Source organism: Phoca vitulina, unplaced genomic scaffold (assembly GCF_004348235.1).
Source record: "Phoca vitulina isolate PV1807 unplaced genomic scaffold, GSC_HSeal_1.0 scaffold31, whole genome shotgun sequence".
Taxonomy (NCBI): Eukaryota; Metazoa; Chordata; class Mammalia; order Carnivora; family Phocidae; genus Phoca; species Phoca vitulina.
The window spans coordinates 20972496-20999830 of NW_022589734.1; the positions used below are offsets into that span (position 1 = coordinate 20972496).

Here is a 27335-nt window from a genome sequence, read left to right on the forward strand (position 1 = left end):
ATCATCAAGCACTAACACAAGGTAGTGTTAACACATGACTGGCACTTGCATCCTAAAGAAATAAAACAAACCCCTCATTTTCCAAGAATATAAAGTATAAATACTTGAATCATAAAACTACAAGCTTCAAAGTGGCTATCTTTATCAAGTGAATATATTTAGTTTCTGAGTTCCCAAAAGGGAACAGAAGTCTGATTTCCAGTTGTTCTTAGATAATTCTAGTATGCCTGTATCACTTAAATATCAGACACATAAACCAGGGTGTTCAATGATTATCCTGCTCAAACTATGGCTATTGAAGAGCTTTAAAATATCAGAAATGAAAATCCTTTGCAGAATATCAAGACTATGTGTTAATATAAAAAAAAAAAAAATACTGGCCCATAGACAGTGTGGGTTTGTGAAAAGCCCTTTGTCACTATCAGCCAAGCCGCTTTCTTGAAAGATAAGGATAATGGGTTCAGTATTAGAAATGTGAGCTATCTAAAGAAAACAGTATAGTAACATAATTGGCATCTAGTGAATTGCTTACTATTTAAAAAAAGAAAATTATTTACTAAGTAAAACTGTTTCCCCCTCTGAAAAGCATGAATTTATTTAGATAAAGGGAACAGACATTATATTTAAATCACTTTTTAAAATACTATGATTTCCTTTATATTTAGGAAAAAACACAGGAAAAAAAAGTTGTTAGTTATGCTGAGGGTAGTGAGAGTAACAATAAGGGGAAAGAAAGTACAGCACAAAAACACATATGCCCACCGAAACCAGACAAGAAGAACATAATCAGTTATCCTAATGATTGGAAATACGACTTACCTCCTCCTGACAAAGGTATTTGGGGGTGTATAGAAGGGCAAAAGCCACAGTAATGGACTGAGAAGCACAACAGAGCTAAGGGTCTCAAGCAAAGCATTCACAATATTGGAAAGGTATGTTTCCAACCTACCTTCCTCCCCAAGGACTGTCATCGCTCAGAAACCCTGCCTTAGAAAATCAAACTTAAATCACTTGTCTAGCAGGAACCCACATACTGTCTTCATGCTACTGAGAAGTAAAATTCCAGAAGTCATCGTGGCTCTTAAATGATGGCACAATGTCTGTTCTCCAGCGAGGCTTTATGAGCCATGCCACTTTTTCGGGGGGTGGGGAGGGCACAGTTACCCTGGAATGGACCATGCAGGCTGTCCGAAAAAGTCCTCTTTAGGTTAGACTGCACTAGAGAGCCAGCAGACATACCCACAACCAAAGTCCCAGCTAAGCTGCATTTAATCACTCGATCGCAAGTACATGCTTTTAATAAAAGCTGCACAGAGTTATTACTGGATGTGTCTCCTGAGCTCCTTCTCAATCTGAGAGGTTTTTTTAACACATCACACCAGGATTAGAATGTCCTGAAGGAATCTCTAACCTGAAAAGCAGACAGGGGTTTTGAAGGAGAAACAAAGACATATGCTTCATCTTGACGGCATTTTTAAACTACTCTCCCAGAACAGAATCTTTCCTCCCTTCTAGTAAACACATGCTTGCATACATTAAAATAAACAGGGGAGATAAATTAACAAGTCCATGCTCTCCTATATCAAGGCATCAACCCCAAATCCACGACAGGCTCACCATTTCTCCCAAACAGGCATTTGGGGTGTAGGCATTGGAAAAACAAAACAAAACAAAATGCAAAAATGCAGAAACACAAACCAAAGGAAAGACGCATTGCAGCCTAGGACAATGATCTCCGCGAGGCTTTCGGAGTTAAGGTATTTATTTCACACACCGCCTCACTTTTGTTCCGGTGCAAGACAGATCCACGGGTGCCAGCACGGTGACGTACAACGGCACTAAAACCACAGTCTTAGCAAATTAGGTAAACGAGAGGTCATTTGGTGGCACTCTATTGTTGCTATTGTAATCATAGTCATTCTCCCTGGTAATGGTGCTTCGTGATGAAGTGCAGTTCTCACAGGATAATTGTGAAAGATACTGAAAGATTCAGGGATGCAGCATCTGGTTTTAAAAGCTCTTCAGATTCAAATTGGCGTTTTACTTTATCTTGAAAATTTATTAGAGATTCAGATCATGCCGGTTTAAATGGAAAGGTGAAAGCAGGATAATTTCAATCTATGAATTATTCAGTCTCAGCCTGGCAAAATTGCCATCCACGGACTGATGCTCTGACAGTCGACTCGCAGAGCTTCCATCATGCTTGTCACTTTTATTTCTTTATCTACGATCTCTTTCTCAGTTACCAGCTTTGTCCCTTAGGGCTCGGCTTCCCAAACCAAAGTATTTCGAACTGGCAATAACCTAAACGTGCTGCCGTCTCCACGGGCTGCCTTTTTTTTTTTCCCCCCAAATCATTAAAAACCACATCCATGATGGTATCTGTTAGGCTCCTCGATTAGATCAATTACAAGGCGCGCGCGCGCGTGCACACGCCCAGAAGCACACGCAGGGGGGCATCACGGCGAGGAAGAGTTATGTTCTGCTAACATCGCAAGAGAAGATAAAGTGAGGCTTCCTGCTTCTTTCTTTGTTGTCACTGTGACCCATCCCAGTTGCGCAGCATCACGCAGAGAGGAGCTGGTACTAAAGCAGGCTTGCCTGGCACCGATCTCCAGCCAGAGCAGGTAAGACTGCACGGAAGGCAGGAAGGCACACTTAGCGAGCACGATTACTCAGGAAAATGAGAAGAAGCCCTCAGATGACCGGCATCAGACTGTCATTCTCTCTCAGCTGCACTCAACAATCCTCCACTGATGGCTGGCTGTGTCCCTGCTAGTCGACAGCTGTCCCCGCATCCAGAGAGGACTGGGATTGAATTAGGTCAGTGAGTCTGGTTTCTCCTTTACACCGTGTGCTAACTGAGGAGCGGGCTGGGGGACCTGCGCCGGCCCTGTGACCAGCCTGAACTGGGAGCTGGGAGGGTCCCCTGGCTTCAGTTCGCTGGAGCCGCCGGCACAGGCCGCGGCCACACCAGCCGTGGCCAGCCTCGCCTCCTTGGTCCTAGCCTTTATTCCCGCAGGTAGAGCAGCCCGCAGATGTGCGCACAGGTGGCTGGGGGCGGGGGCGGGGGGCACCAGCGAGGCTCCGAGCAGCACCTGCTCTGCTGCGAACTCCCGCCGCCAACGTGCACATTCACACAGCTTTTCTGCTCCTGGCGAAGCAAAGCTAGATACTCCTCACGTAAGGAAGGCTGAGGGGTGGCAGGGAAACGACACTCTACATCTGTGTCGCCGTGCGCCTAGCTGCGTGCCCAGCTTTGCTGCACTGCGGCCAGGAAACCGCAGGAGCCGGGGCTCGGGCCGCGCGGAAGGCATGCGCCGTGACGCAGCAGTGAGCGGGCTCGCCAGCGTCAGGCCGGGTTCCAGGGCGGCACCCGGTCGGTGACCCTGAGGGCTCAGCCGCGCTGGAGGAGGGCAGCCTGCCTCCCCCCTCCGCACCTGGCAGCGATCCCCCACGGCTCCCGCTCGCTGCTTTTCTCTCAGGCACGGTGTTCAACTCGCAGCCCTCGGGACTTAACTGTTTCTGCCCTGCTTGCGAACGATGGCAGGTGATCCTTGGAGTGACCATGCGGACGCGGAAACAGGCTGACATCATCTCTGCCACCTATCGTCTTCGTTAGCTTCAGCATCGGAAGAAGAAACGTGGGAGGATTCCTGCCCGGGTTCTGATTTTAAAAGCACACTTCCTTTTTTTGTTGTTTTTGTTTTTGAACAGGTAGAAATTGCCTTAAGCTTCTTGTCTGCTGTAACGGACTAGTGAATTGTACCCTAACGGGATGGCAAGAGCAATAGGGAAATCTCGAAGGTAAAGGAGTCCAGCAGCAGCCTTAAACACATGGTCTGACTGCTGGAGAGCAGCAGCCGTGCTCTATTACCAAACGCAGGTTGTGCATCCCAATTAATCTGACAATGGAGCAAAAAGCCTTATATGGTATTACCGCAGTGGTTTGAGGAATGCCGAAATAAGAAAGCAGTCATTACGAGGCATTTGTTTAATGACTGTAATCATACGGAATTAATTTAACTTGCTGCAATGTTTAACGGAAAGTCGATTATAAATTTGTGCTAGAAGAATCACAATACTGGTATTTGCATAGCACCTTCCTCCGAGGAGACATCCTCTGAAGATAATCTCATCTCCTCAGCATTTACAGAGCACTCAGAATGTGCTAAGTGCCTTACAGAACAATCCAGGACCAGCGTCTCTGAGGACAGGTGCTTATGATTCTGAGCCAGAATGACACAGACATACGGTATGAAGAGCATACAGAGGATTGCTCCATTGGCCTACGCTAGGCACTCCGTAAGGATGCAGCAGGGTTTTTGTTTTTTCCTATTGATGTCCTATGAATTTTATTTTTCTGTTCGCTTCTTATCAGGTTGTCTTGACATGAATCCCACTCAAAACCAGCAGGAGGTCAAAACTCGATTAAAGAACTTCATCCATGCAATTATAGAATTACTGTGTTAGGGATACTGTGAGTATTAAGATTAGAATGACTAGGAGTATTTAAATGAAGGACTGATTCTACTTTGTGGCAGCGGGTGGGTAGGAGGGAGCCAAAGGCCCATGCTGAGGGGTGCTCCCTGCAGAGAGGCCCAGCATAGGTCTTTCCTTCCCATTCTCTCATCCTCTCATTAGAGAATCCAAGTTAAGAAAGTTCACCTTGCTACCTTCTTTCAAACTCTGTTACCAGGAAATGAGCCCCAAATGATACAAATAACCAGTAAGTTTTAGCATCATTCCTTGAAGGCACTTATATTTTTTGAGGAAAATAAAGCTTCCAAAAAGGGTATGGCTATCTATTGGGGCATTTTGAGTACTAATTCATTTCCGAGGGCAAGGAGGCCTTCATCATATGGTGGATCTGGGCCCGTGGTGCTGACCTCCCCACAGTGTAGGTAAGGCTCGGCCTGGAACCTCCTAAAGCCAGCATGCACCATGATTGTGGGTGATCAGCACGGGTCACTGGGGCAGGCCAGAGAGACTCTGGCAACATCTCTCCTCCCTCTAGGGCATGCCGTCTTTGCTTATGATTTATCTCAGGTCCTTGCCCACCAAGACAAAGTGGCTCAAGCACTGGTATTTTTAAAAAGCGCGCCTAGGTCATTAATTCTACCTTATACCCAAGATTGAGAACTACAGATTAGATTTGAAATGTATTCCTTTTCGCAACATGTGAACCCATGGTTGGAAATTAAACATACTGTGTATATTTTAGTCAAATACCAGAAGGAAAAAATAAAAACAAATTCTTCAATTTGCCTACCTGTACTGTTAAAATTCTGTACCGGTCAATAAAAAGAAAATGATTTTTAACGGAGCAAATCTATATGGCTACGGTACACCCACATATCTGTGATGGGGGACAGCCACGTGGTCATCACACCCTCGTACAGCGCCTTGTTCCCTCCTCTCTTCCAGTGCTGGCCGCCTTGTGTTGAGACTTTTTGTTGACCTAGCGTCCTCTTCAGTGGACTTGAGAGCTCTCTGAGGGCAGGGGCAGGACACACATTCATCCTGATGGCCCCCAATGCTTTCACTCTGCCTGGCAAATGGTATGTCTTCGGTATTTGCAGAAGGAAAGCGGGAATGCTGTTAGAGAGGCAAGCCCAGAGATACCCAAGTTTCCCACAGGAGGACATCAGGCTTTCCTCTCATTGCAGACTCTCCTGAAATAGCATGCTTCCCAATGACTAAAAAAATGTTAATTCTCAAACAGAAGTACTGACTTAAAACCTCTGTAGCCAAGGATCTTTCAAGGGGTATGCGTGTGTTTAGAAAAATGGATGATGTGCTTTATGACAGTCAATCAAAACCCTATATGTATTTAATGACTAATACATTTCTCTTAATTTTAGGTATTCAGAAATAGAAGGCACACGTTTCATTTTCCTTTGCATTTTGCAGAATGAGGCCAGTGAGGTGGTGGCTGTCCACACCTTTGCTAGAAGTCTGCCCTCCAGCCTAGAAAAATCTGTTCCTAAGCTCTCTGGAAATCTCCATTTTGATACTTTTTTTAAATTTTTTATTTTATTTTTTGGGGGGGGCCACACACTCTCTGGCAGTCTTAGGAAGTTTGTGGATCACTTCTCAGTGCTTTTATAAGCATATGCAGTACAATAAACAAGATTATCAAGGAAACTAATTGTATTAAATATTCTAGCTTAAGAACTCTTGCCTTGGAAAATCCAAATACTTCCAAGGTGAAATTGCAAAGTGACTCTGATGGTCTCTGTTCCAACTTTTATCCAATAGGAAAACAAGTTCAAGAAGAGCCTAGGGGCGCCTGGGTGGCTCAGTCAGTAGGGTGTCTGCCTTGGGCTCAGGTCATTATTCCAGGGTCCTGGGATCGAGCCCCGCCCGCATAAGGCTCCCTGCTCGGCAGGGAGTCTGCTTCTCCCTCTCCCACTCCCCTTGCTTGTGCTTTCTAGCTCTTTCTCTCTCAAATAAATAAATAAAATCTTTAAAAAAAAAAAAAGAGCCTCGACAAGGTAAAAGGGTGGGAAGGAGACTAGATGACTGTATTTATTGAACTTCATTAAACTTCAAATCATGTTTCTTCTCAAAAGTGACCTTTTTAATGACTCGCAAATTCCCCATTTTCACATTTAAAAGAACACACTAGACTTTCCAAACCGTCACCTTGCATCATATGGACCCTTCCTAAGGCTTTAAAAAAAAAATAACGTGGAGGCAATTTATTCTTTCATCGTTTTGTTTTACAGACGAGGGAGACAACTGAAGCTCAGAAAGACGGAGTCTTGCTCACGGCAGCATGGAAGTAAAGGGGCAGTACAGCCGGGGCCCAAATCTCCTGCACCTGCCTCAGCAGCCCCTCCTGGACATACCCGGTCACCCTACCAAACCACTGGCGGCTGGAAATCAACCACAGTGGGAATATTTACACCACAGAAATGGGCAAACGCTAAAATCAGGGTTGTTGTTTTCCCTGCGGAGAGCTGATTGATGTGGTGTGATATATTTAATTATACCAGCTTCTAATCACGTGTTCTTTCATTTCAACCCCAGAATCCAGAGTGCTTAAGAATATAAAGCATAATGGTTCAGCATAAAGCTCTCAGTCACAGGGTCTTTAATCCTATACCACTGATTATCTGTGTGACCTTGGGCAGGTTCATTCCGCTGTCTGGGGTTCAACTTCTTCTGTAAAACAAAGATGATAATACCGTGCACACTGGTTATGTATATTGGTGATGCCACGCTCACACGGCTAAGCAACCAACGGCTATTAGCTGTGGTTATTTTCATCTTCTTCCTCCTTCTCCTTTTCTGATTTAGTTGGTCATCATAGCAGATTGACATTATTTGCACTAGATGGGTAAGGATATTTTTAAGAGATTACAGACAAAGAGCAAAACCAAACCAAAAAAAAAAAAAAAACCCTATACAACCAACTTGGGATTCTGGAGAGTGGAGGATTAGCCTGTGGTTCCTGACTTTTGTGGGTAACAGAGACTGGAAGGGCCAGTGTCATTTCTGCATACATTCTGTAATCTAAGGGAGCATCACAATTCAACAGTGAAATTACTGAGGGACATGGCTTCAGCATGATTTTAGAGATCTTAGAGAAGACAGATTAGAAGCTTACACTGGATTCAGGGTGTTTAGGCAAAGACCAAGTTGCCGCAAAACATGCAATCCTGGGGCCTCTGGCCCCTGCAGTCACATAGCTCCCTTTATGAATATGTTTTCCCTTGTGGTGTCTGGTGGCCAATTTGCACATGTGCCGAGACATACTGTATTTTTCAGAGCTAAGAATTCCTCCCTTAATGAGACTGAGTTTTAGGGGAAGAGGCTTTGCCTGCAGGCTCAGGGGGACTTAGTCCACAGGAGCAAGGGGTTGGAATGTCAAGTTGGATCCCAAGTTGGCTCTGTCTGGAGGATTACAAGCCAGAGGGATGCACCCTCCCCTTTTCATTGGCATTGGCATGCCCCTGGAATAGGTCCTACAGATTCTGTCCCATCTTTTGGGCTTCCCTGAAGTCAGAGTGCTATCGAACACAGGACTGCTGTGACAGGACGAGGGCAGAGAAGCAGCTTGGAAGAGGTGGGGCAGAACCACCCAACTTCCGCTCATCCCAGCCCAACCACGGAAGAGCAAAAGGGGGACAATGTTATCACCGTGGTACCCTAGGTTCACATAAAATCCCAAGGGACTACAGAATGATGTCATGCCGTTCTTACAGACTCAGTGTTACAGGCAGTAAGGTCTATCGGTTCAAAGAAAGGACAGGTCGCCTGGCTCTCCTAGCCCTGCGTCCCCACAGGCTCCACGTGGCCCACCTACTTCGGGCTTGCTCCTTTCCAGAGCTGAAGGTCCACTCCCGGAGAATGGCATCAGCTGGGACAACAGGAACCCTCGAAATAGCCAGGCTGTGGCCCAGGAAACATCCGCCTTCCGGTCCCTGAAGAAAAAGATGTTTCAACCCAAATACCAATGTACAATAACAGAACTGCAAGAAAGAAAAATAGACACAATTTCCATTTATTGAGTGTTTGCCGTGTGCCAGGCCTAATCACAGGCTAACCTTCCCAATCAATAACAAACACATGCATAGGGCCTTCTATGGCCAGAGTTCCAAATGCTTTACATACAATAACTTATTTAACTCCCGCAACAACCCTATGAGGAAGATATTCCCATACCAACTCCATGAGGTAGGAACTATGTCCCTTTCACAAATGAGAAAAGGAAAGCAGAAAAGGAGGAGTACTGTTCAGATCACACATCTGGTAAACACAGGCTTGTGCATTCAAACCCACATTGTCTAATCTGGGTTCAAACTCAGATCTTAAACACTAATATTCAAACAGGGGATTCCTACAGATGAGTGTGTTCAGTTGTAACAGTCTTCCGGTGGCTTGGAAGAGCCTAAGAGAAAGGAGGGGAAAAATAGAAACTAATCTTGGAGTCATTCAGGGAAGGGTTAAAAATCTAAGAGTCGGTCTCATAAGAATTATTAGCAAAACAGGCTTTTCAGCAAAGCGTTCCTTTAAAGATATTTGAACTCCGTGGTATGCTAGTAAATTGGCTCTCTGGGGAAGAAAAGAATGGCTCGTAGTGTTTGCCAATTTCTGTGGTGTAAATACTCCCACCATGGCCGAGTTCAAGATTCCAGGAGTTTAACAGTCTGTTTGCAAGATTCCTGGGTATTTAACAACCAGTTCTCAAAAGCCTGTAGGAGTTGGCTTCAGCACATGGCAATGCGGGCTCCAGGAGCGGCTTACTCTGCACCCTCCAGGAACCATATCATTTTATAATGCCTACACATTCAAGGCGGACTTCATATTAAACGTGCAGCTCTGTGCTGTTCCAAGACCTTAGGTAGTCTCTTTCCTGCTATCCCTCCCAAGCAATGTGTTTTTACTTCTTGTATTTCATGAAAGACGTTTTTACTTTTGTTGTTCTTGATTTTAAGAGGACGGTGAGACATTTATATTTCTCTTTCCTTGATCTTCTAGTAAATCTAACAAATGGGTGTGGCTTTTGGAGTGGGAATGACTCTTGGTTGGGTAAAAGCTTTCCTCCGTGAATTGGTCAGCCTTTGGGAGACCTGAGAAACCCACAGATGTTATGTTTACATGTGCACGGGCATGCACACGCACGCACGCACATGCATTCAACACTATTTTCTGTGAGCCCTCTGCCTCCTGGAGCACATGTGAACACACAGCACTCACCAGTTTGGATCTGCACCTGTTCCCAACCACTTTCTCATACTTCAGCTGTGCACAATATTTTGAGGCCCCGACAGCCAGGCAAGTCACTTTGTAAGTACATGATTACCATGAGGTCATGATGTGAATTCAGACCTAGCAAATGAAATGGCAATTACCCTTTGAGAAACGATGTAACTCTAAGGATAATCACCATGTTCTGTGTAATTTTTTTTTTTTAGATCTTTGGGGGTGCTAATTTGTAAAGCACATATAACCAAATGAATAATTATATAGCAAGGGGCTGAAGGCAATTACAAAATAATTGCATGCTATTTGATCCCTCCATGAAAACATGCTTAATAGAATGTTCCCCTACACTGTTTCTTATACCTGTGGAAGACTTTAAGGTTATTCTTTTTCCTTAACTCTTTTGAATACTGTTGTTTGGTAAGATATACTAAAGTGTAGGCCCTAAGTGTAGGTTAGAAACTCAGTATAAAGCTTGATTTTTTTCCCTATGTTATATAAAGAAATTTATGAGAAATTCAATGCTTTATTATAAAATAGGCTTTGTATTAGACGATTTTGCTCAGCTGCAGGCTAATGTAAGTGTTCTGAGCACATTTAAGGTAGGCTAGGCTGAGCTATGATGTCCAGTAGGTCAGGGGTATCAACTCTATTTTTGACTTAGGATATTTTCAAGTTATGATGGTTTATCGGGTTGTAAGTTGAGGAAGATCTATACTAGAATTACTCAAAAATTTTAAGAATACTATTAGATTAGTCTTTGGATTTTAAATAGCACTTCAGACTTTTAAAAACACGTTCATATGCAACATGCATTTGTGTGCATCCCTCACAAAATGTTTCCATTCTCAGCTGAAAATTAATAAGCCTGGGAGAGAGAAGCTAAGTGATTTGCCCAATGACTTCTATCTCTTGGCTCAAAGATTCCCCACCCACCCATGCCACATACATGCACTTTCTTACTTTTATCCTGATCTTTATTAGTTTCCATTCCTGAAGTAAGATGAGAAAGAGAGAGACAAAGGGAGAAGAAGACAGCCACATTGGTTACTAGAATGAAATGGAGTAAGTTGGGGATACGTGAGACATATTTTGCAAGCCCGTACCGAAGCTAGAAAGAGTCCCGCATTAATAAACACACAAGAAACTTGCCCCACTGTGTATTCTTCTAAAACAGACTGCACTGACAGTCAACTTTAAAAGCCAATAAATAATAGTGTTGAATATCTGATGTAATTTGCTGAATCCTGTACTGAAAGTGAAAAACGGAATGGTTGTGTGTGTACAGAATGATTGTAAGCGTATTGGCTGTTTACCCTCATGATCGTGTGGCTTGACCGGGAGGGAGCGAAAGCTTGTTGCTTAATGCCCAAGATGAAAATTCCAAGTACAGTGTCTACTGATTGAGTATCACTTTTGCACCATTGTGAAGCCAAAAAAAAAAAATCGTGGTCAAACCATCATATTGTGGGGGCCCCCTGTAATCTAGAATGATCTACTTGTATGCCGCTGCTCACCCTCCGCCCCCATTGCTCCCGGACCCTGCCTCTCACTCCATCCCGCCCTTGGCAGTTTCTTGGGCTAATCATGCTTTGCAAATGGTCCAGAATGAGAAACTACAAAAAGCCAAAGAAGTATCTGGTAGAAAAATGATTTCTTGTAGTTTAATAAGAGATTAATTACAGTTGACCTTTGAACAAGATGGGTTTGAACCGCATGGGTTCACTTAGATGTGGATTTTTTACTGTCTTGTACTGTAAATGTATTTTCCTTATGATTTTTTAAATAAGATATTCTTTTCTCTAGCTTACTTTATTGTAAGAATATAGTATATAATACATATAGCACACAAAATATGTGTTAATTGGCTATTATCAGTAAGGCTTCTGGTCAACAGTAGGCTATTAGTAGTTAAGTTTTTAGGGAGTCAAAATTTACATGCAGATTTTTGACCACACAGGGGGCTGGCCTCCATGCTGTTCACGGGTCAACTGTACTGTTTTACTTCTACTTTTAGGAAATTTTAGATTTTTTCCTTGAAGGATATTGTTTGCTCCAATCCATTGGATACAGAAGTGGCCTAAGAGCTAAAATTGGCCAGCACTGGAACTTTCCAACACCACCAGTGTTCTTAATAAACTGTAGGTGGTGGAGTTTAGAAATGTAGTTATATTATACTTGCAATGAAACTTGTGGTTTTCCAAGCCTTTGTGAAATGATCTACTTCCCAACTCTGTTGCCAAAGTGACTCAGGTCTCTTCCATATCCCTAGAGGATGTGGTGCTAGGGAATGACAAGTGCGGGAGTAGATGCAAACTGACAATCGATGATCTTTTCCCAGATTCTTCGTGTCACTAACGCTTATTCCACTGATAATTAAAAATGGAAAAGCCATTTTTTCATTTACTTTATCACTCAACATGCCTTTGTTTCCATAAGATAAATACAGTCACAGGCACCAAAATTATTTAAGTATAAAAGAACAGAAATAGCTTTCTTCTGTGAAGCGTAATATAATGAGAAATTGAACAGCAAGCCAACAAAATCATTGCAGAGTTTAGGTTCGCTGTCTCATAGTAAATTAAAAGTGTTATTGATTTAGTAGGAGAACACATTTGTGAAAACTAGACTTCTTAACAGATTTAGGAATGTTTTCAAGATGCATATCAGAGAAATGAGCAGCCGTTAAAATACAGGCCTCCACCAAGCCTCCCGTTGGTCAGCTCCTTTGACTTATAAAGATGGCTGCCACCGGGGACGGACTTGTATTTTAAAATTGCTGGGGATGGGGGCACCTGGGTGGCTCAGTCAGTTAAGCGGCTGCCTTTGGCTCAGGTCATGATCCCAGGGTCCTGGGATCGAGCCCCGCATCGGGCTCCCTGCTCAGCGGGGAGTCGGCTTCTCCCTCTGCCCCTCCCCCTGCTCGTGCTCTCTCACTCGCTCGCTCTCAAATGAATAAATAAAACCTTAAAAAAAAAAAATTGCTGGGGATGTTCGACATAGTTGGAAATTGGAAAGGGTAAAAATGGGAAGTAAACAGGTAGAGACAGCATATGTTAAATTTTCTTTTAAGAAGTGTGGTTAACAAGGACTCATTAGAAGTCATAGTTTAAAAGGTATGTATTTCTACAAAGGTGGTTTTGGAGGGCTATTGATTTAGGATGGAAACTTTTAAAATAAACTTATTGGCTGAGGAAAAAAGAATTGGTAGAAAGTGACAAGGTGAGGGCGCCTGGGTGGCTCAGATGGTTAAGCGTCTGTCTTCGGCTCAGGTCATGATCCCAGGGTCCTGGGATCGAGTCCCGCATCGGGCTCCTTGCTCAGCAGGGAGTCTGCTTCTCCCTCTCCCTCTGCCTCTCCTCCTGCTTGTTCTCTCTCTGTCTCTCTCGCAAATGAATAAATAAAATCTTTTAAAAAAAAGTGACAAGGTGGAAGTATAGGAGACAAAAGAGTCCATTGTTGGAGCTCCAGAAAGACATGGGACAGGGCCAAGAGCAAGGTGGAGGTGTTGGCCTTGAGCATCCTTCTTACCCTCTGGAACTGAAGTAAAGATGGCGTGGGTACAGGAGGATTTAGCAGTTCCCATCTGTCTGAATGTGGCTTCCAGAATTAAGAGCAATGCTGCAAATATGTTTTGATCAGAGACAGTGACTGTTATCTCCCCAGACATAGATATTGTGATACTATTAATGCAGTCCTAGACTGAATGAGTTCTTGGGGCACCCGGCTGGCTCAGTCGGTGGAGCATGTGACTCTTGATCTCAGGGATGTGAGTTTGAGCCCCATGTTGGGTGCAGAGATTACGTAAGATTTTATTTATTTATTTGTCAGAGCACAAGCAGGAGGAGCAGCAGAGGGAGAGGGAGAAGCAGGCTCCCTGATGAGCAGGGAGCCTGATGTGGGGCTCGATCCCAGGACCCTGGGATCATGACCTGAGCCAAAGGCAGACGCTTAACCAACTGAGCCACCCAGGCATCCCAAAATAAAATCTTTAAAAAAAAAAAAAAAAGATTGAATTAGCTTTTTGAGACAATAAATCACTTTTCCTTGGGAAATAGTATAATATAAAGGAAAATAATTAGGGTTCTGGCATTAGGTTCAAATTCTGACCCACCTAATTACTAGCTATAGGATTTTGGTCAAGTTATAATTCTCAATTAAATAATAATAATAATAATAATAATAAATATCCCTCCAAGAATTACCCTGAGAACTAAATGGGAGATAACTAATAGTAAACATGCAGGAAATATATTATTTTGATTGCTATTACTACTCTTCTGGTAAATGAAAATGAGTAGATATTTTTATAGGGTTATTAAGAAACATTTCCCCCATCCTGTCTATGTACTGTTGATTTTTTTAGACTAAGGGGTAAGACTTTAACCCCACTGAGTTGTGTGCATGTTAGATTCATTTTATTGTTCCATTCTCCTAAGATCCTTCTGTGTTCTGACTCCATCATTCCATGTATTTATTGCCCTCTCCAGCCTGCGGGATCTGTGAACTTCACGAGAGTCCTGGGCCTGCCACTGCGATCGCGTACCCTGCATGCCCTGCCACCTTCCTCCCTACTGACAGATGCTAGGTCTGGTTCAACCCAAGCAATGGGCTCAATTTCAGCACACTGTCTCCCAGCATCCCTTGCAGCTAGGGGTGGTCATGGGACACACAGTTCTAGCCAATGAGGTAAAAGCACAAGGCACGGGGTGGGCGCCCAGGTATGTTTATCAAGGAGGCTAGAGCCATGAGAATGAAAGCCAGATCCTAAGAATGACGGAGAAGAAGGAAGAGGAGCCTGGGGCTTGATGCCCTCGTGCAGGCCCTTCACTGTGTGATACCACGGTCCTTGTCGTGTGTCGAAAACAACCCCTATTTGGTTCAGCCTCTGCCATCAGGGTTATGTTACACTTAGCAAACGCTATTCCTACCCGCTACAGACGCCATCTGTAATGTAATCTCATCGAGATATTTGGGGCCAGGAAAAGAAACCTACACAGAACAGAGCCACAGCTAGAGCACTACAGCCTATCTTTACAAAGCATCCTCCACTTTGTTTTATTCCCGGTTTGTTGAGCTGTCCCTGACATACACCACTGGGTAATTTAAGGTGTACAAGCGTGACGAGTTATGTACATATATGGTTTTTACACTAGTGTCTTACTTTGCAACATGTGTCCATAGGTAAGAGCTGCACCTGTGTTGACCTCTGTCTCCATGATTAGATCACTGAGACTGCGTCTGCTGGGTAGGTGGTATGCATTCAGCACAGATTTGTAAAACGAAAAGGGGTCATGCAGTGATCAACAGCTTGTGGTACAGACAAGGGAGCCGGGGCTCAGATGCCTTGTCCCAGCTCAGGCTCCCAGGAAGTCCTCGGGCCCGCGCTTATCCCATAGTCTCACACCCAGTGTTTACTGCATTGCACACCCCGTTTGAGTAAACTCATGCAAACATTCCTTCTGTCTTACACTCTGGCTTCAGGATCTCCTTTTACTTTACCCGCAATTATATTATTAACTTTTAAAACACCCTCAGGCATTAATGCCGGACTAAAGAAAGTGTTTGTTTTCCAGGTGAGCACACTTTGTTCCCAGTACCCTGGTGTCCTGTCCACAAAGAACCGGTGGTAGTAAGGCAGAAGGCTGAAGGCTTTTGTAGCTATAGGAAGAAGACTGATAAAGGGCCTCAAATGCCCCCTTGAACTTGGGGTGGGTCACTCTGCCCTCCTGCCCCCATTGTTGGGATCTCAGGAAAAATGGCTTTTCCCCAGTCATACCTGTCATGCGTCTAAGCGGAAAACAATCTGTGGATTTCTTGTACCACCGCGAAATGGGACGGTCCTGGCCCAAACACTTCCTTGATATGGAACAGCTCCCTAAGTCCGTCCACCTGCTGCAGCTGCTGCATGACAGACACGGGGAGATGAGATACGGCATTTGCACCTGGCCACCATAAACGGTTTCTCAGTCGCACACGAAGGTTAACAGGCCCAATTCCCTTCCCTCCTTAGACCCAGAGTGTGAAAACATGAAAGAGAGCTGTAATTATTGATAAACAATAAAAACTTCTGCGGCGTGTGTGACAGGCATGGATTTCTTTGCCTGCCCAGAGAGGAAGCGGACCTTTTCCTGGTTGTTGACAAGGACGTGTCTCCTCGTCCCTGTGCGCTTTATTTATTTATCGTTTTTAAGATTTTATTTTTTTTTTTAAGTAAACTTTACACCCGACGTGGGGCTCGAACTCCCAGCCCCGAGATCAAGAGCCACGCCGACAGAACCAGCCAGGAGCCCCTCCGTTATTTCCTTAACATTCCAACGTTGGACGGCAGGGTTGGTTTGTGTCAGAGACACAGGGAACTCCTTGATGAGTGCTCTCTCAGCTAGCCAGTGATTCTACCTTTCACAAAGCAGGAACTTTTCTCTCCATAACTTTGCCTGGTTCTTTCTAGTGCATCTGCCCCCCCCGCCCCCACCAGCCAGGCTTTGCTCTCACGGCCTCTTTTTTGTGACCCAGCATTGATCCTGATGCAGGACAAGTGGGGCTCAGCTTGGGAAGCAGGGCAGAGCTGGGTGCGTTTCATGGAGTCCTCTCTGTAATTATGATTCAGGGGATCCTGGCTGGCTGAAAGCACAATTAAAATGAGTTTATAGACTTCTGCAGCCCGCTGTCATCTACTAGCCACAATGTGGTAATTTGAGAGCATTAAAAAAAAAAAAGACTCCATATTAGCAGATCATTTGAATGTGCCCCCCCTCTTTTTCCTCCACAAATGCTAAGGCTCTACACTTTTGTTACCAGTATGTTATATAAGCATGAATCATTCTGAGAACTGAATAACTCCTTTGACCATGGGGAGTTCAGAGGCACACAAGGAACTTGAGCTGAAATGCAAACTTGCCATATTGGTGACACTTTCCACTCCTGTTTTCTACTAGTTTCTAAACTTTTCAAGTACAAGAGCCCATTTTTTACCCAATACTAGTCGTTTTGTTTTAGTCTCTGTTGATTGAGATTACCAAAAGCTGCCATGAAGGCAGCGTATTTTGTATTTATTAATCATCACAACAGCCACTTACGAAAAACAGTACATCTATTCCAGCACATTCTTTATTCTGTCCTCGATAATACTTGGTATAAATATAGATTCCAGGACTCCTTAATGAAACTTCAAGGCTTCCCAGGGGTTCGAGGGCCAAATTATACAGTCACTCTTCGAAAGAGTGAATGACTGTTGGAGGAGGAATTTAGAGAGAGGGCTGTTAAAAGACTCTTGCAAACACTCGCAGAATAAGATCTTTGGTACGCCATGTTCCACAGGACGAACGAAGAGAATGCTAGGAAGCTAGCTCTTGAATTTCCAGCAATAACTTTAGGTGTTATGTTCCTGCAATTTAACCGACCTATGAGCACTGTCTTTTTTTTTTAATGGACCAATGTAATTAGATAAAAATTCATAATCAGCTCAAATATTTTTTATCTTCTTGGGGCACCTGGCTGGCTAAGTCAGTGAAGTGTGCAACTCTTGATCTCAGGGTTGGGGGTTTGAGCCCTATGTTGGGTGTAGAGCTTACTTTAGAAAAAAAATTTTTTTTTGGTATCTTTTATCTTCTTATAGTGCATAACCCTTAACCAGTATAATCACTGTACATTAACAACAGTGACTACACTTGAAAATCCCTGTTTAGTAAAACTAAGTTAAGTAAAATACGGAATACATAATGCACAATCTGATTTAATTTTTATATGAGATTATTAACAAAATACTGAGCTATCATAGGTCATCTAAATCATGTTCTCGCCCTTTATTCAGACCTGTAAAATAATATTCAGGTCATTGGATATGTTTTAAAAAGTGATTTCTAGCTTCATTTTCCCTTTTGATTTGAGGCAAGCAATGGTTTCCACAAGAGTCTCCGATTCACATCTTCAAACACAGAGCAGAATTCTAGTGTAAATTATAGTCCTTTCTTCTCTAAAAAAGTGCCAAGAAAAAAAACACACTGTATCTCATTTTTCAGTAATCCTCAACTGTTGATATTTCCTTCTGGGAGTCTACTCTTCCTGATGGAATTACATTCGGTTTGTAATCTAAAGAACCTATGTTTCACTGGGTGAGAAGAAATGAAAAGGATCAGCCTCACACCTAAGCCAAACTGTTCCCTGGATAATCCTCTCCAGATAGTAAACGTTAGAAAAAGCAAAGATAAACCTCACATGAGCAGCTCCAAGGCTGCACATCCCCAGGAGGAATACTTCGAGACTTCCTCGGGTGCCTAGTTACAAGAATGATCTGGTCCGTGGTGACGAAAGATACACATTCCCACAAAGCGTTTATACAAGTTAAATAGTGACCCCCACCAAGCAGAGCAAGGGAGCTGATAACCTCTCCTAGTCAGGCTGCCCAGAGAGATCTTTGAAAGCCAAAGGGCAGATTCACATAAACTCAACTGCCCTGATAATACGCAGTGGGCTTGCCAACATCTTATGGCTTCGCACCTATGCAGACCTTCCAAAAGGGCAAAAATCAAAGGCTTCACTCTCAATCCTGTTCTGTAGCACAGGGTTGCGTTCTTCACAGAGTGTAATACCTTCCTTCACCCCAAAGATGCCACCTCCCTCTCCCCAAGTCCACCACAGAGCCCGCTCTCCCTGGATTTGCATCCAGGTGCAAATTCGTACATGCGGTGGGAATCCTTCACCCAAATGCAAATCATTTTGCAAGATCAAAATTCTTTTGCTATGGACAGTAGGGGCCAGCCTCTAAGAAAATTTGCATTTTAACTGGTGATGTAGGTACAGCCATGGGTTAGAGAAATGAAGGGACAAAGAGATCATTACAAAAACAAATTAACAAACAAATGAGATATGAATATACTCTATTAACTGTCTACATTTTTGAAACAGGAAGAGAGGAGAATTTAGAACGCTGAAACGCATCCAACTGAAAAGGGGCAAAAGGAATTTTAATGAGTTACAACACAACTTGAGATGCAGCCTGGATAATTAGAGTCTCCATTATTATAACTCAGTGGAAAACTGGCTTGATTTAGCCCCCTTTAGAAGATTGCTTGTAGTTTAAGACAGCAAAGTTAAAAAGAAAGCCAAGCTAATGTTAGAAAAAGTTAAAAACATTTCCAGCCAAATATTTTTAAAGGACTTGCTAACATTTTAGGACACTGTTTTCTATATTAAATTAAAAAAAATGAAACCAGAAAATTTTCCCAAATTTAGTTCCAACAAGTCCTGTGTTTGTTGGTTTCATTATATCATCCTCCATAATCCAAATATATTGAAATTAAGAAACCAAGATATCCAGAGTCAGTGATCTGGATAAGCATAAGAGCAATAAAAGTAATTGATAGAAGAAATATCCCCCACAATTTGTGAGATAGAGTTGTAAGTACCCTGACCATTGAGGGGATCCACCATGAGGGCACAAACTTGGGCAATGACCCATGTCACATACCCTTGTCCTTCCCACCAGACATGGACATTCACATCCCCAGGAGCATTAGGATTAGATACTGGCCCTCTGAAGACCTGAGCCCCCTCTACACACAGGCTAGAAGTGGTTGAAGGCTCACCTGGAGATGGATCCCCTGAATCCAATATGCAGGACACAGTAAGATCAGCCCTAGCAACCATGGGGGAATGAAGGACACTAAGAGCATTTTCTCACTTCTAGGCTTTCCTGGGTGTGGTTAAAATTGGTCATGGACAATAATGAAGAGGACGACAAGTTTCTTTGAGCAAGTAAAGTCTCCCTGCCACTGTTTTTTTCTGCCAGGTCCCCACCCCAAGCTCAGTGCCTGACGTTTGACTTTTAAACCACTGACGACAGGAGGGACCGTAGGCTAGATGAGCTGACAGACTCTACTCTATCATTACATGATAATCACATATGCGTCTCTCTTCCCTTTCATTCCCACCTTCCCCTCCTGCCTTCCTGAACCAGAGCAGAAGTGCGTGTGGATGCACACTTGAGTGAAGGTCCTAATCACGTCAGACTGGAATTGTAAAACTCTTCCTTATCACAAAATACACCAAAGGCTTATCTTTATGAAAAGAAAGAAAAAGCTTAGCCCACCCTTACCTCCTTAATCCTTCTCCAGTCTAGCCCTAAAACTTACACTCCGAGTGTCACAGGGAGCCAACAGTTTGGTTTCTAAAAACTGTGCTTTCCTAGCGCTTGCTTTAAAAAACACGGCACTTTCTATTTTCCCATCCAGTCCTTCCCCGAGGTCAATGCCTGACCCAAAATTCAATTTTATTCTAAGCTCTGTTACCACTATTGTAGGATATGGTTTGTGTAGGAAGTACTAAACTCAAGGTCAGGTGTGTATATTAAATATTCAATAGAAGTTCTTGACCTTCCCATTCCTTATACTTTTTAAAAAATATTTTATTTATTTATTTATTTATTTATTTGAGAGAGAGCTAGCACAAGCTGGGGGAGAGGGAGAGGAGAAAGCAGACTCCCCGTTGAGCAGGGAGCCCAATGCAGGGCTCAATGCCAGGACCCCAGGATCATAACCGGAGCCGAAGGAAGACACTGAACCGACTGAGCCACCCAGGCGCCCCCCGCCGCTATATTTAAAGCTAAATGCAGACTGGGTGTAGCTTACGTTCTATGCTATCCACTCCACTGAGGAAGCTCCAACCATTTGAATGCTAAGCCTCCTCATCTTCCACATGATTTTACCCTTATTCATAGTTTCTGGTATATCTAATACTATTGCTCATTCTGCGGTTCATTCAGCAGACAGCTTGTGGTGCCCGTTAGGGTGCTATGAACAGCACCGTAGTGAGGTGGGACGAAGGCAGACTTGTGGTTGACAGAGCAGGCTAGTGAGGAGTGCAGGCTCAGGGATCGTCGTGAGCAAATTATTTCTATGCTGTTCCTCTGTTTCCTCATCTTTAAACTGGGGGTAATCAGAGTCTCTACCTCATAGGGTGGTAGTGAGTAATAAATGGGGCGGATCCTGTGAAGTGCACAGAGTGATGTCTGACACACAGTAAGCATGTGTTAAGTGATCACTATTTGGATGTCCCCAGGAGCTAGCAGAGGGCTTCGTAACCAGGAGTCCATGGACTTCTAAGGTCCACGGGTGGATTTAGAGGCTCCCAGAACTCCTTGAAATTATTTGCAAAATTCAGAGTTGTTCATCTAGAGAGCGAGTTTATAGTTTTCATCAGATTCTCAAAGGGGTGTGTGAAGCAGAACAGGGTTAGGATGCCCTGAACTAGGGGATACAGAGGCACAAGACAGGAATTTTGCCCTCAGAGACCTCCCAATCTAAAAGAGGAGACGGACATTCAGTGACGAGAAACTACGACGGCAGTTCCGTAGAAACGGCCCAGGATGAGATGGGACGCAGAGAAGAGCCCCCGAGGGGGGTAATGCAACAAAGCCTCCCCTAGAATAGGTGACATGTAAGAGCAGTACTGAGTGTGAAGTAGCCAGATGAAACAGCGGAGTAAGAGCATGCCAGGGATAGTGAGAGTCATAGGCAAAGGGAGGAGCTGCTGTGCTCTAGTTAGGAAAGAGCAAATGGTTGAGTGTGCGTGGGCCAAGAGGAAACACCAGCGGTCAGGACGCTAGAGGTGGTTGCGAGCCTAGTGCGTCGAGCCACAAAGTGAACCAGTCAGTGCCCCAACATAGGCACTTGTTAGGTGGGGAATGAGTGGAAAGCCCAGGTCCTTCCTTATGTACACATCGGAAGCTCATGGATCTGTCAATTAGTTATTGCAAATACACACTGAGAGATGTTCCCTAGCATATACCTAAAGCATCTTTTTTTTTTTAAGATTTTATTTTTTATTATTATGTTATGTTAATCACCATACATCACATCATTAGTTTTTGATGTAGTGTTCCATGATTCATTGTTTGCATATAACGCCCAGTGCTCCATGTAGAACGTGCCCTCTTTAATACCCGTCACCAGGCTAACCCATCCTCCCACCCCAACCTAAAGCATCTTATTCCTACCATCCATGACTATCGGTTGTGGTTAGTGATTTTCATGTCAGAATTAGGAAGATCTATTGAGGAAGAAAAAAAAAAAAGGCAAATTTGAAAGCTAACTTATTTATGAAAAGGCATTTCCAATTCAATTTCAATTTGTTCCTGAAATCCAGTTGGAATGACCGAAGTCTTCCTTGTGCATGCAACTGAAAGGAGATCTATGATCATTTCAGTGGTGGTGACTAGTTTTACATATCCTGTAGCTAAACATAATCGATTTTGTAGCTTCCTAATGATCTGCCCTGAGGAGTTATTATTCCTGATGGCACTTAATCAAAATTAAAACAGACTGCATAGAATGAAGGAAATTCAAACATCCAGCCTCAGTTAGGAACACCTGCACATTAAGATTAATCATGGGCCCTGCTTGAATGTGACAGGTGTATCAATATTATAGAGAAAAGAGAAAGCGAACATTTTCCAGAAGAGTTCCAAGTGTATTTCCAAGGAGCAAAGGCTCTGAACCTGAGTCAATGTTGAATCCAAACCACCCAAAATCCATACTTGCCCATTACCTTGGAATTAAAATTATTTTCTTCCAGAAAGTTTAGATATTTGCGGCAATCTGCATTACTAAACATGGAAATGCAGGGAGCAGTCACAGTGAAACGGAGGAACAAAAGTTTTCCACTGTCTTCCCCCACCAGAAAAACTCTACCAGTTTTGACCATCACCCAGAAATGAGGGTGCTTTGTGGATGTCCAGGAGTCCAACAGAGAAGTTCCAACACACTGTTGGAGGAAAATCCAAGATTGGACACATTGAAGAGGATGAGAACAGTTTCACTCTACCCATCACCCTCCCCCACAGTGGCACAGCTCAGCAATGAGAGAGCTTGTTTGCCAGTGACTTCTTCACAGGGAAAGTGGGGGCATGTCCCTGTGTGCCTGGCCTCCTGCCAAAGAGGCCCCATTCCTTCTTGCCCCATCCAGAATACTGAGATGTGCTACATGACTGAAGGGTCAGGAGGGGCTGGGAGAACAGCAACCAGGGCTCTTGGAGGGCAGAAGTGATGCAGATCCTGTTATGTGGACCCCGTCAAGAAGCCCTACCATGAACCACTGGGGATGCCTCACCTGTGCGTCCCCCCAACTGGCCTACAGGCACCCTCAACACTCTGCAGCCTACCCTCAGCCACCTCTCCAACCACCACCACCATGTGGCCAGCTCCTTGTTCACACTGCCATGGTCAATGAGTGCAAGTCTTTGCAGAGAGCTAGTGAGCACGTGCAGAAAGCCAGCCCAAATCTTCAGGATTGGGAAAAAGCACAAAAATGTCAGCATTCAGCACTGCCCTGGGGAAGGCAAATGGGAGGCTGTCAGCAGTCAGCTGGGCTTTGCAGGATCAGGAGAAAGAACACGATCTTAAGAATCATCACCCACCCAACAAGAGAGAACAAGAAGTGTGGAGCATATGTATCCATAGAAAATGTCTGAGAGAGTCTTAGAATGCTTAGCAGGGCTGGCAGAAAGGATTTCTCTCCCACTGACAATCAGTAGAGAATGCAGAAGGTGATTCCCTCTTCAAATGTGAAGATAGCAACACAAGACCAAGGAACGTGAAAAATCAAGGAAACATGACACCACCCAATGAACACAGTAATTTTCCAGTAACCAACCCAAAAGAAGTGGAGATCTGCAATTTGCTCAATAAAAGAATTCAAACAGTTGTTTTAAGGAAGTTCAGTGAGCTACAAGAAAACACAGAAAGACAATTCAATGAACTCAAGAAAACAATATGCAAGCAAAATGAAACATTTAACAGAGACACAGAAATCAAAACAAGAGAGAGAGACAAACAAAGTCTGGAGCTAAAGAATACAATGAATAAAATGAAAAATGCAACAGAGAGCATGAACAGCAGACTTGGTCAAGCAAAAGAGAGAAGCTGTGAAGTGAAAGATAAGTTATTTGGAATTATCAAGTCAGAGGAGAACAAGGAAAAAAGAATGAAAAAGAGTGAAGAGAGGGGCACCTGGGTGGCTTAGTTGGTTAAACTTCTCCCTTCAGCTCAGGTCATGATCTCAGGGTCCTGGGATGGAGCCCTGCATCCATTGAGCTTCCTGCTCAGTGGGGAGTCTGCTTCTCCCTCTGCCCCTACCCCCCCCATGCTCTTTATCTCTCGTGCTCTCTCTCAAATAAATAAAACCTTTAAAAAAAAAAAAAAAAGGAGTGAAGAGAGCTTATGTGAATCATAGAACACCATCGAGAAAAACAATCTATGATCACTGGAGTACCAGAAAGAGAAGGGAGGAAAAGGGGCAGAAAAATTATTTAAAGAAATAATGGCTGAGAAGTTCCCAAATGGCAAGAAATTTGGACATCCAAATTTATGAAGCTCATAGGTCCCCAGTGAGATTCAACTCAAAAAGATTTTCTCCAAGACAGATTATAATAAAACTATCTAAAATCAAAGAGAATTTTAAAATCAGCAAAGACAAGCACACAAACCTCATAAACAAGGAAACCCCCATAAGGCTGTCGGAAGATTTCTCAGCAGAAGCCTTGCAGGTCAGGAGAGAAGGAGATGAAAAACAAAATTGCCAATCAAGAATATTTTACTCAGAAAAGCTGTCCTTCAGATATGAAGGAGAGATAAAGACCTTCCCAGACAAACACAAGCTAAGGGAGTTCATCACCACTAGACCTACCTTATAAGAAATAGTGAGAGGATGTCTTCAAGCTGAAATGAAAGGACACTAATTAATAACCTGAAAATATATTAAAATATACATTGGTAAAGGTAACTATACAGTCAAATTCAGAATAGTCTAATATTATAATATGATAGCGTGTCAATCACTTAATTCCAGTACAAAGGTTAAAGGACAAAAGTATCAAAGCTTATGTCTGTTAAAGCACAAAAATATTAAAGCTTATAATTGTTGTAGCTTATAGCTACAATAATTTGTTAATGGATACACACTATAAAAAAGATGTAAATTGTGACATCAAAACCAAAAAATGAGGGGGAGTGAAAGAGTAGAGTTTTTTGTTTTTTTTTTTTAATTTATTTATTTGACAGAGAGAGAGAGAGCGAGAGAGGGAACACAAGCTGGGGGAGTGGGAGAGGGAGAAGCAGGCTTCCCGCGGAGCGGGGAGCCCGATGCAGGGCTCGATCCCAGGACCCCGGGATCATGACCTGAGCCGAAGGCAGACGCTTAACGACTGAGCCACCCAGGCGCCCAAGAGTAGAGTTTTTGTATGCAACCAAATTTATTTTATTTTTTTTAAGATGTATTTATTTATTTGAGAGAGAGAGAGACAGCATGAATGGGGGGAGGATCAGAGGGAGAGGGAGAAGCAGGGTCCCTGCTGAGCAGGGAGCCTGATTCGGGGCTCGATCCCAGGATCCCAGGATCATGACCTGAGCCAAAGGCAGACGCTTATCTGACTGAGCCACCCAGGCGCCCCACAATCAAATTTAAGTTTCTATCTTTCCTCTCCAACTTAAGCCCAGCAGAATGGCTCCTGCAAAGAAGGGTGGCAAGAAGAAGAGCCATTCTGCCATCAATGAGGTAGTGATGAGAGAATACACCATCAATATCCACAAGCACATCCATGGAGTGGGTTTCAAGAAGCATGCCCCATCAGGCACTCAAAGAGATCCAGAAATTTGCCATGAAGGAGATGGGAATTCCAGATGTGCACACTGACACCAGGCTCCACAAAGCTGTCTGGGCCAAAGGAATAAGGAATGGTCCATACCATATCCATGTGCCGTTGTCCAGAAAATGTAACTAGGATGAAGATTCACCAAACAAGCTCTATACTTTGGTTACCTATGTACCTGTAACCATTTTCAAAAATCTACAGACAGTAGGGGCACCTGGGTGGCTCAGTCGTTAGGCGTCTGCCTTCAGCTCAGGTCATGATCCCAGGGTCCTGGGATCGAGCCCCACATCGGGCTCCCTGCTCAACGGGAAGCCTGCTTCTCCCTCTCCCACTCCCCATGCTTGTGTTCCCTCTCTCACCGTGTCTCTTTCTGTCAAATAAATAAATAAAATCTTTAAAAAAAAAAATCTACAGACAGTTAATGTGGATGAGAACTAATCGCTGACTATCAAATAAAGATATAAAACTGCAGGGGCGCCTGGGTGGCTCAGTTGTTAAGCGTCTGCCTTCAGCTCAGGTCATGATCCCGGGGTCCTGGGATCGAGCCCCACATCGGGCTCCCTGCTCAACGGGAAGCCTGCTTCTCCCTCTCCCACTCCCCCTGCTTGTGTTCCCTCTCTCGCTGTGTCTCTCTCTGTCAAATAAATAAATAAAATCTTTAAAAAAAGATATAAAACTGAAAAAAAAAATTAAGTTGCTATCAGCTTAAAAATAGACTGTTACAATGATAAGATGTTATGTAAACCTCATAGTAACCAGAAAGCAAAAACCTGTAATAGATACATAAAGGTAAACAGAAGGGAATCAAAGCATACCACTATGGAAAATCATCAATTCACAAAGACAGCAAGAAAGAAAGGTTCCACAGAACTACAAAAACAGCCAGAAAAAAATCAACAAGATGGCATTAGTAAGCCCTTACTTATTGATAATTACATTAAATGTAAATGGATTCAATTCTCCAATCAAAAGACATACAGTGGCTAAATGGGTTAAAAAAAAAAAAAAAAGACCCCAACTATCTGCTGCCTACAAGACACTCACTTCTGCTTTAAGGAAACACACAGGTTCAAAGTGAAGTGAAGGGTTGGAAAAAAACATTCCATGCAAATGAAAACCTAAAGAGACCAGAAATAGCTCTATTTGTATCAGACAAAATAGACTCTAAGTCAAAACTGTAATAAGACAAAAGTAGGTCATTATATAATATTAAAGGGGTCAATTCATCAAGAGCAACAATTATAACAACTGTAAATATATATGTACCCAACACTGGAACACCTAAATATATGAAACAAATACCAATATAACTGAAGAGAGAAATAAAAAACAATACAATACTAGTAGGGGAATTCAATACACCACTTTCAATACTGGACAGATCATCCAGGCAGAAAATCAATAAGGAAACATTGGGTCAAATGAGAAATCAAAAGGGAAATCAAAAATACCTTGAAATACATGAAAATGGAAACACAACTTACCAAAACTGATGAGATGCAGTAAAACAGTTCTAAGGGAAATTTACAGCAATAAACACCTACAGTAAGAAAAAGAAAGATCTCAAATAAACAACCTAACTTTATACCTTAAGGAACTAGAAAAAGAAGAACAAACCCCAAAGTTAGCAGAAAGAAGAAAATACAAAGATCAGAGCAGAAATGAATGACATAGAGACCAGAAAAATCATAGAAAAGATCTACAAAATTAAGGGGCACCTGGGTGGCTCAGTCGTTAAGCATCTGCCTTTGGCTCAGGTCATGATCCCAGGGTCATGGGATTGAGCCCCGCATCGGGCTCCCTGCTCCACGGGAAGCCTGCTTCTCCCTCTCCCACTCCCCCTGCTTGTGTTCCCTCTCTTGCTGTCTCTCTCTGTCTGTCAAATAAATAAATAAAAAATCTTAAAAAAAAATTAAGAGCTGATTTCTTGTAAAGATAAACAAAGCTGACAAACCTTTAGCTAGACTAACTATAA

At 43.3% G+C, this 27335-nt stretch overlaps 1 long non-coding RNA gene and 1 pseudogene across 1 annotated transcript in view; one reads left to right on the plus strand and one right to left on the minus strand.

The window, feature by feature from the left end:
- The window catches only part of LOC116644818, a 44399-nt gene extending 17500 nt beyond the window's left edge, over positions 1–26899 (minus strand). Inside the window, exons 1-6 of the long non-coding RNA XR_004301837.1 lie at positions 26845–26899; positions 26405–26478; positions 24397–24428; positions 15494–15618; positions 10678–10707; positions 8315–9840 (exon numbers count right to left, since the gene is read on the minus strand). This is a non-coding gene — a long non-coding RNA (uncharacterized LOC116644818). The remainder of the gene's footprint in view (positions 1–8314; positions 9841–10677; positions 10708–15493; positions 15619–24396; positions 24429–26404; positions 26479–26844) is intronic.
- Positions 25195–25798, plus strand: LOC116644817 (annotated as a pseudogene).
- Positions 26900–27335: the final 436 nt, after the last annotated feature.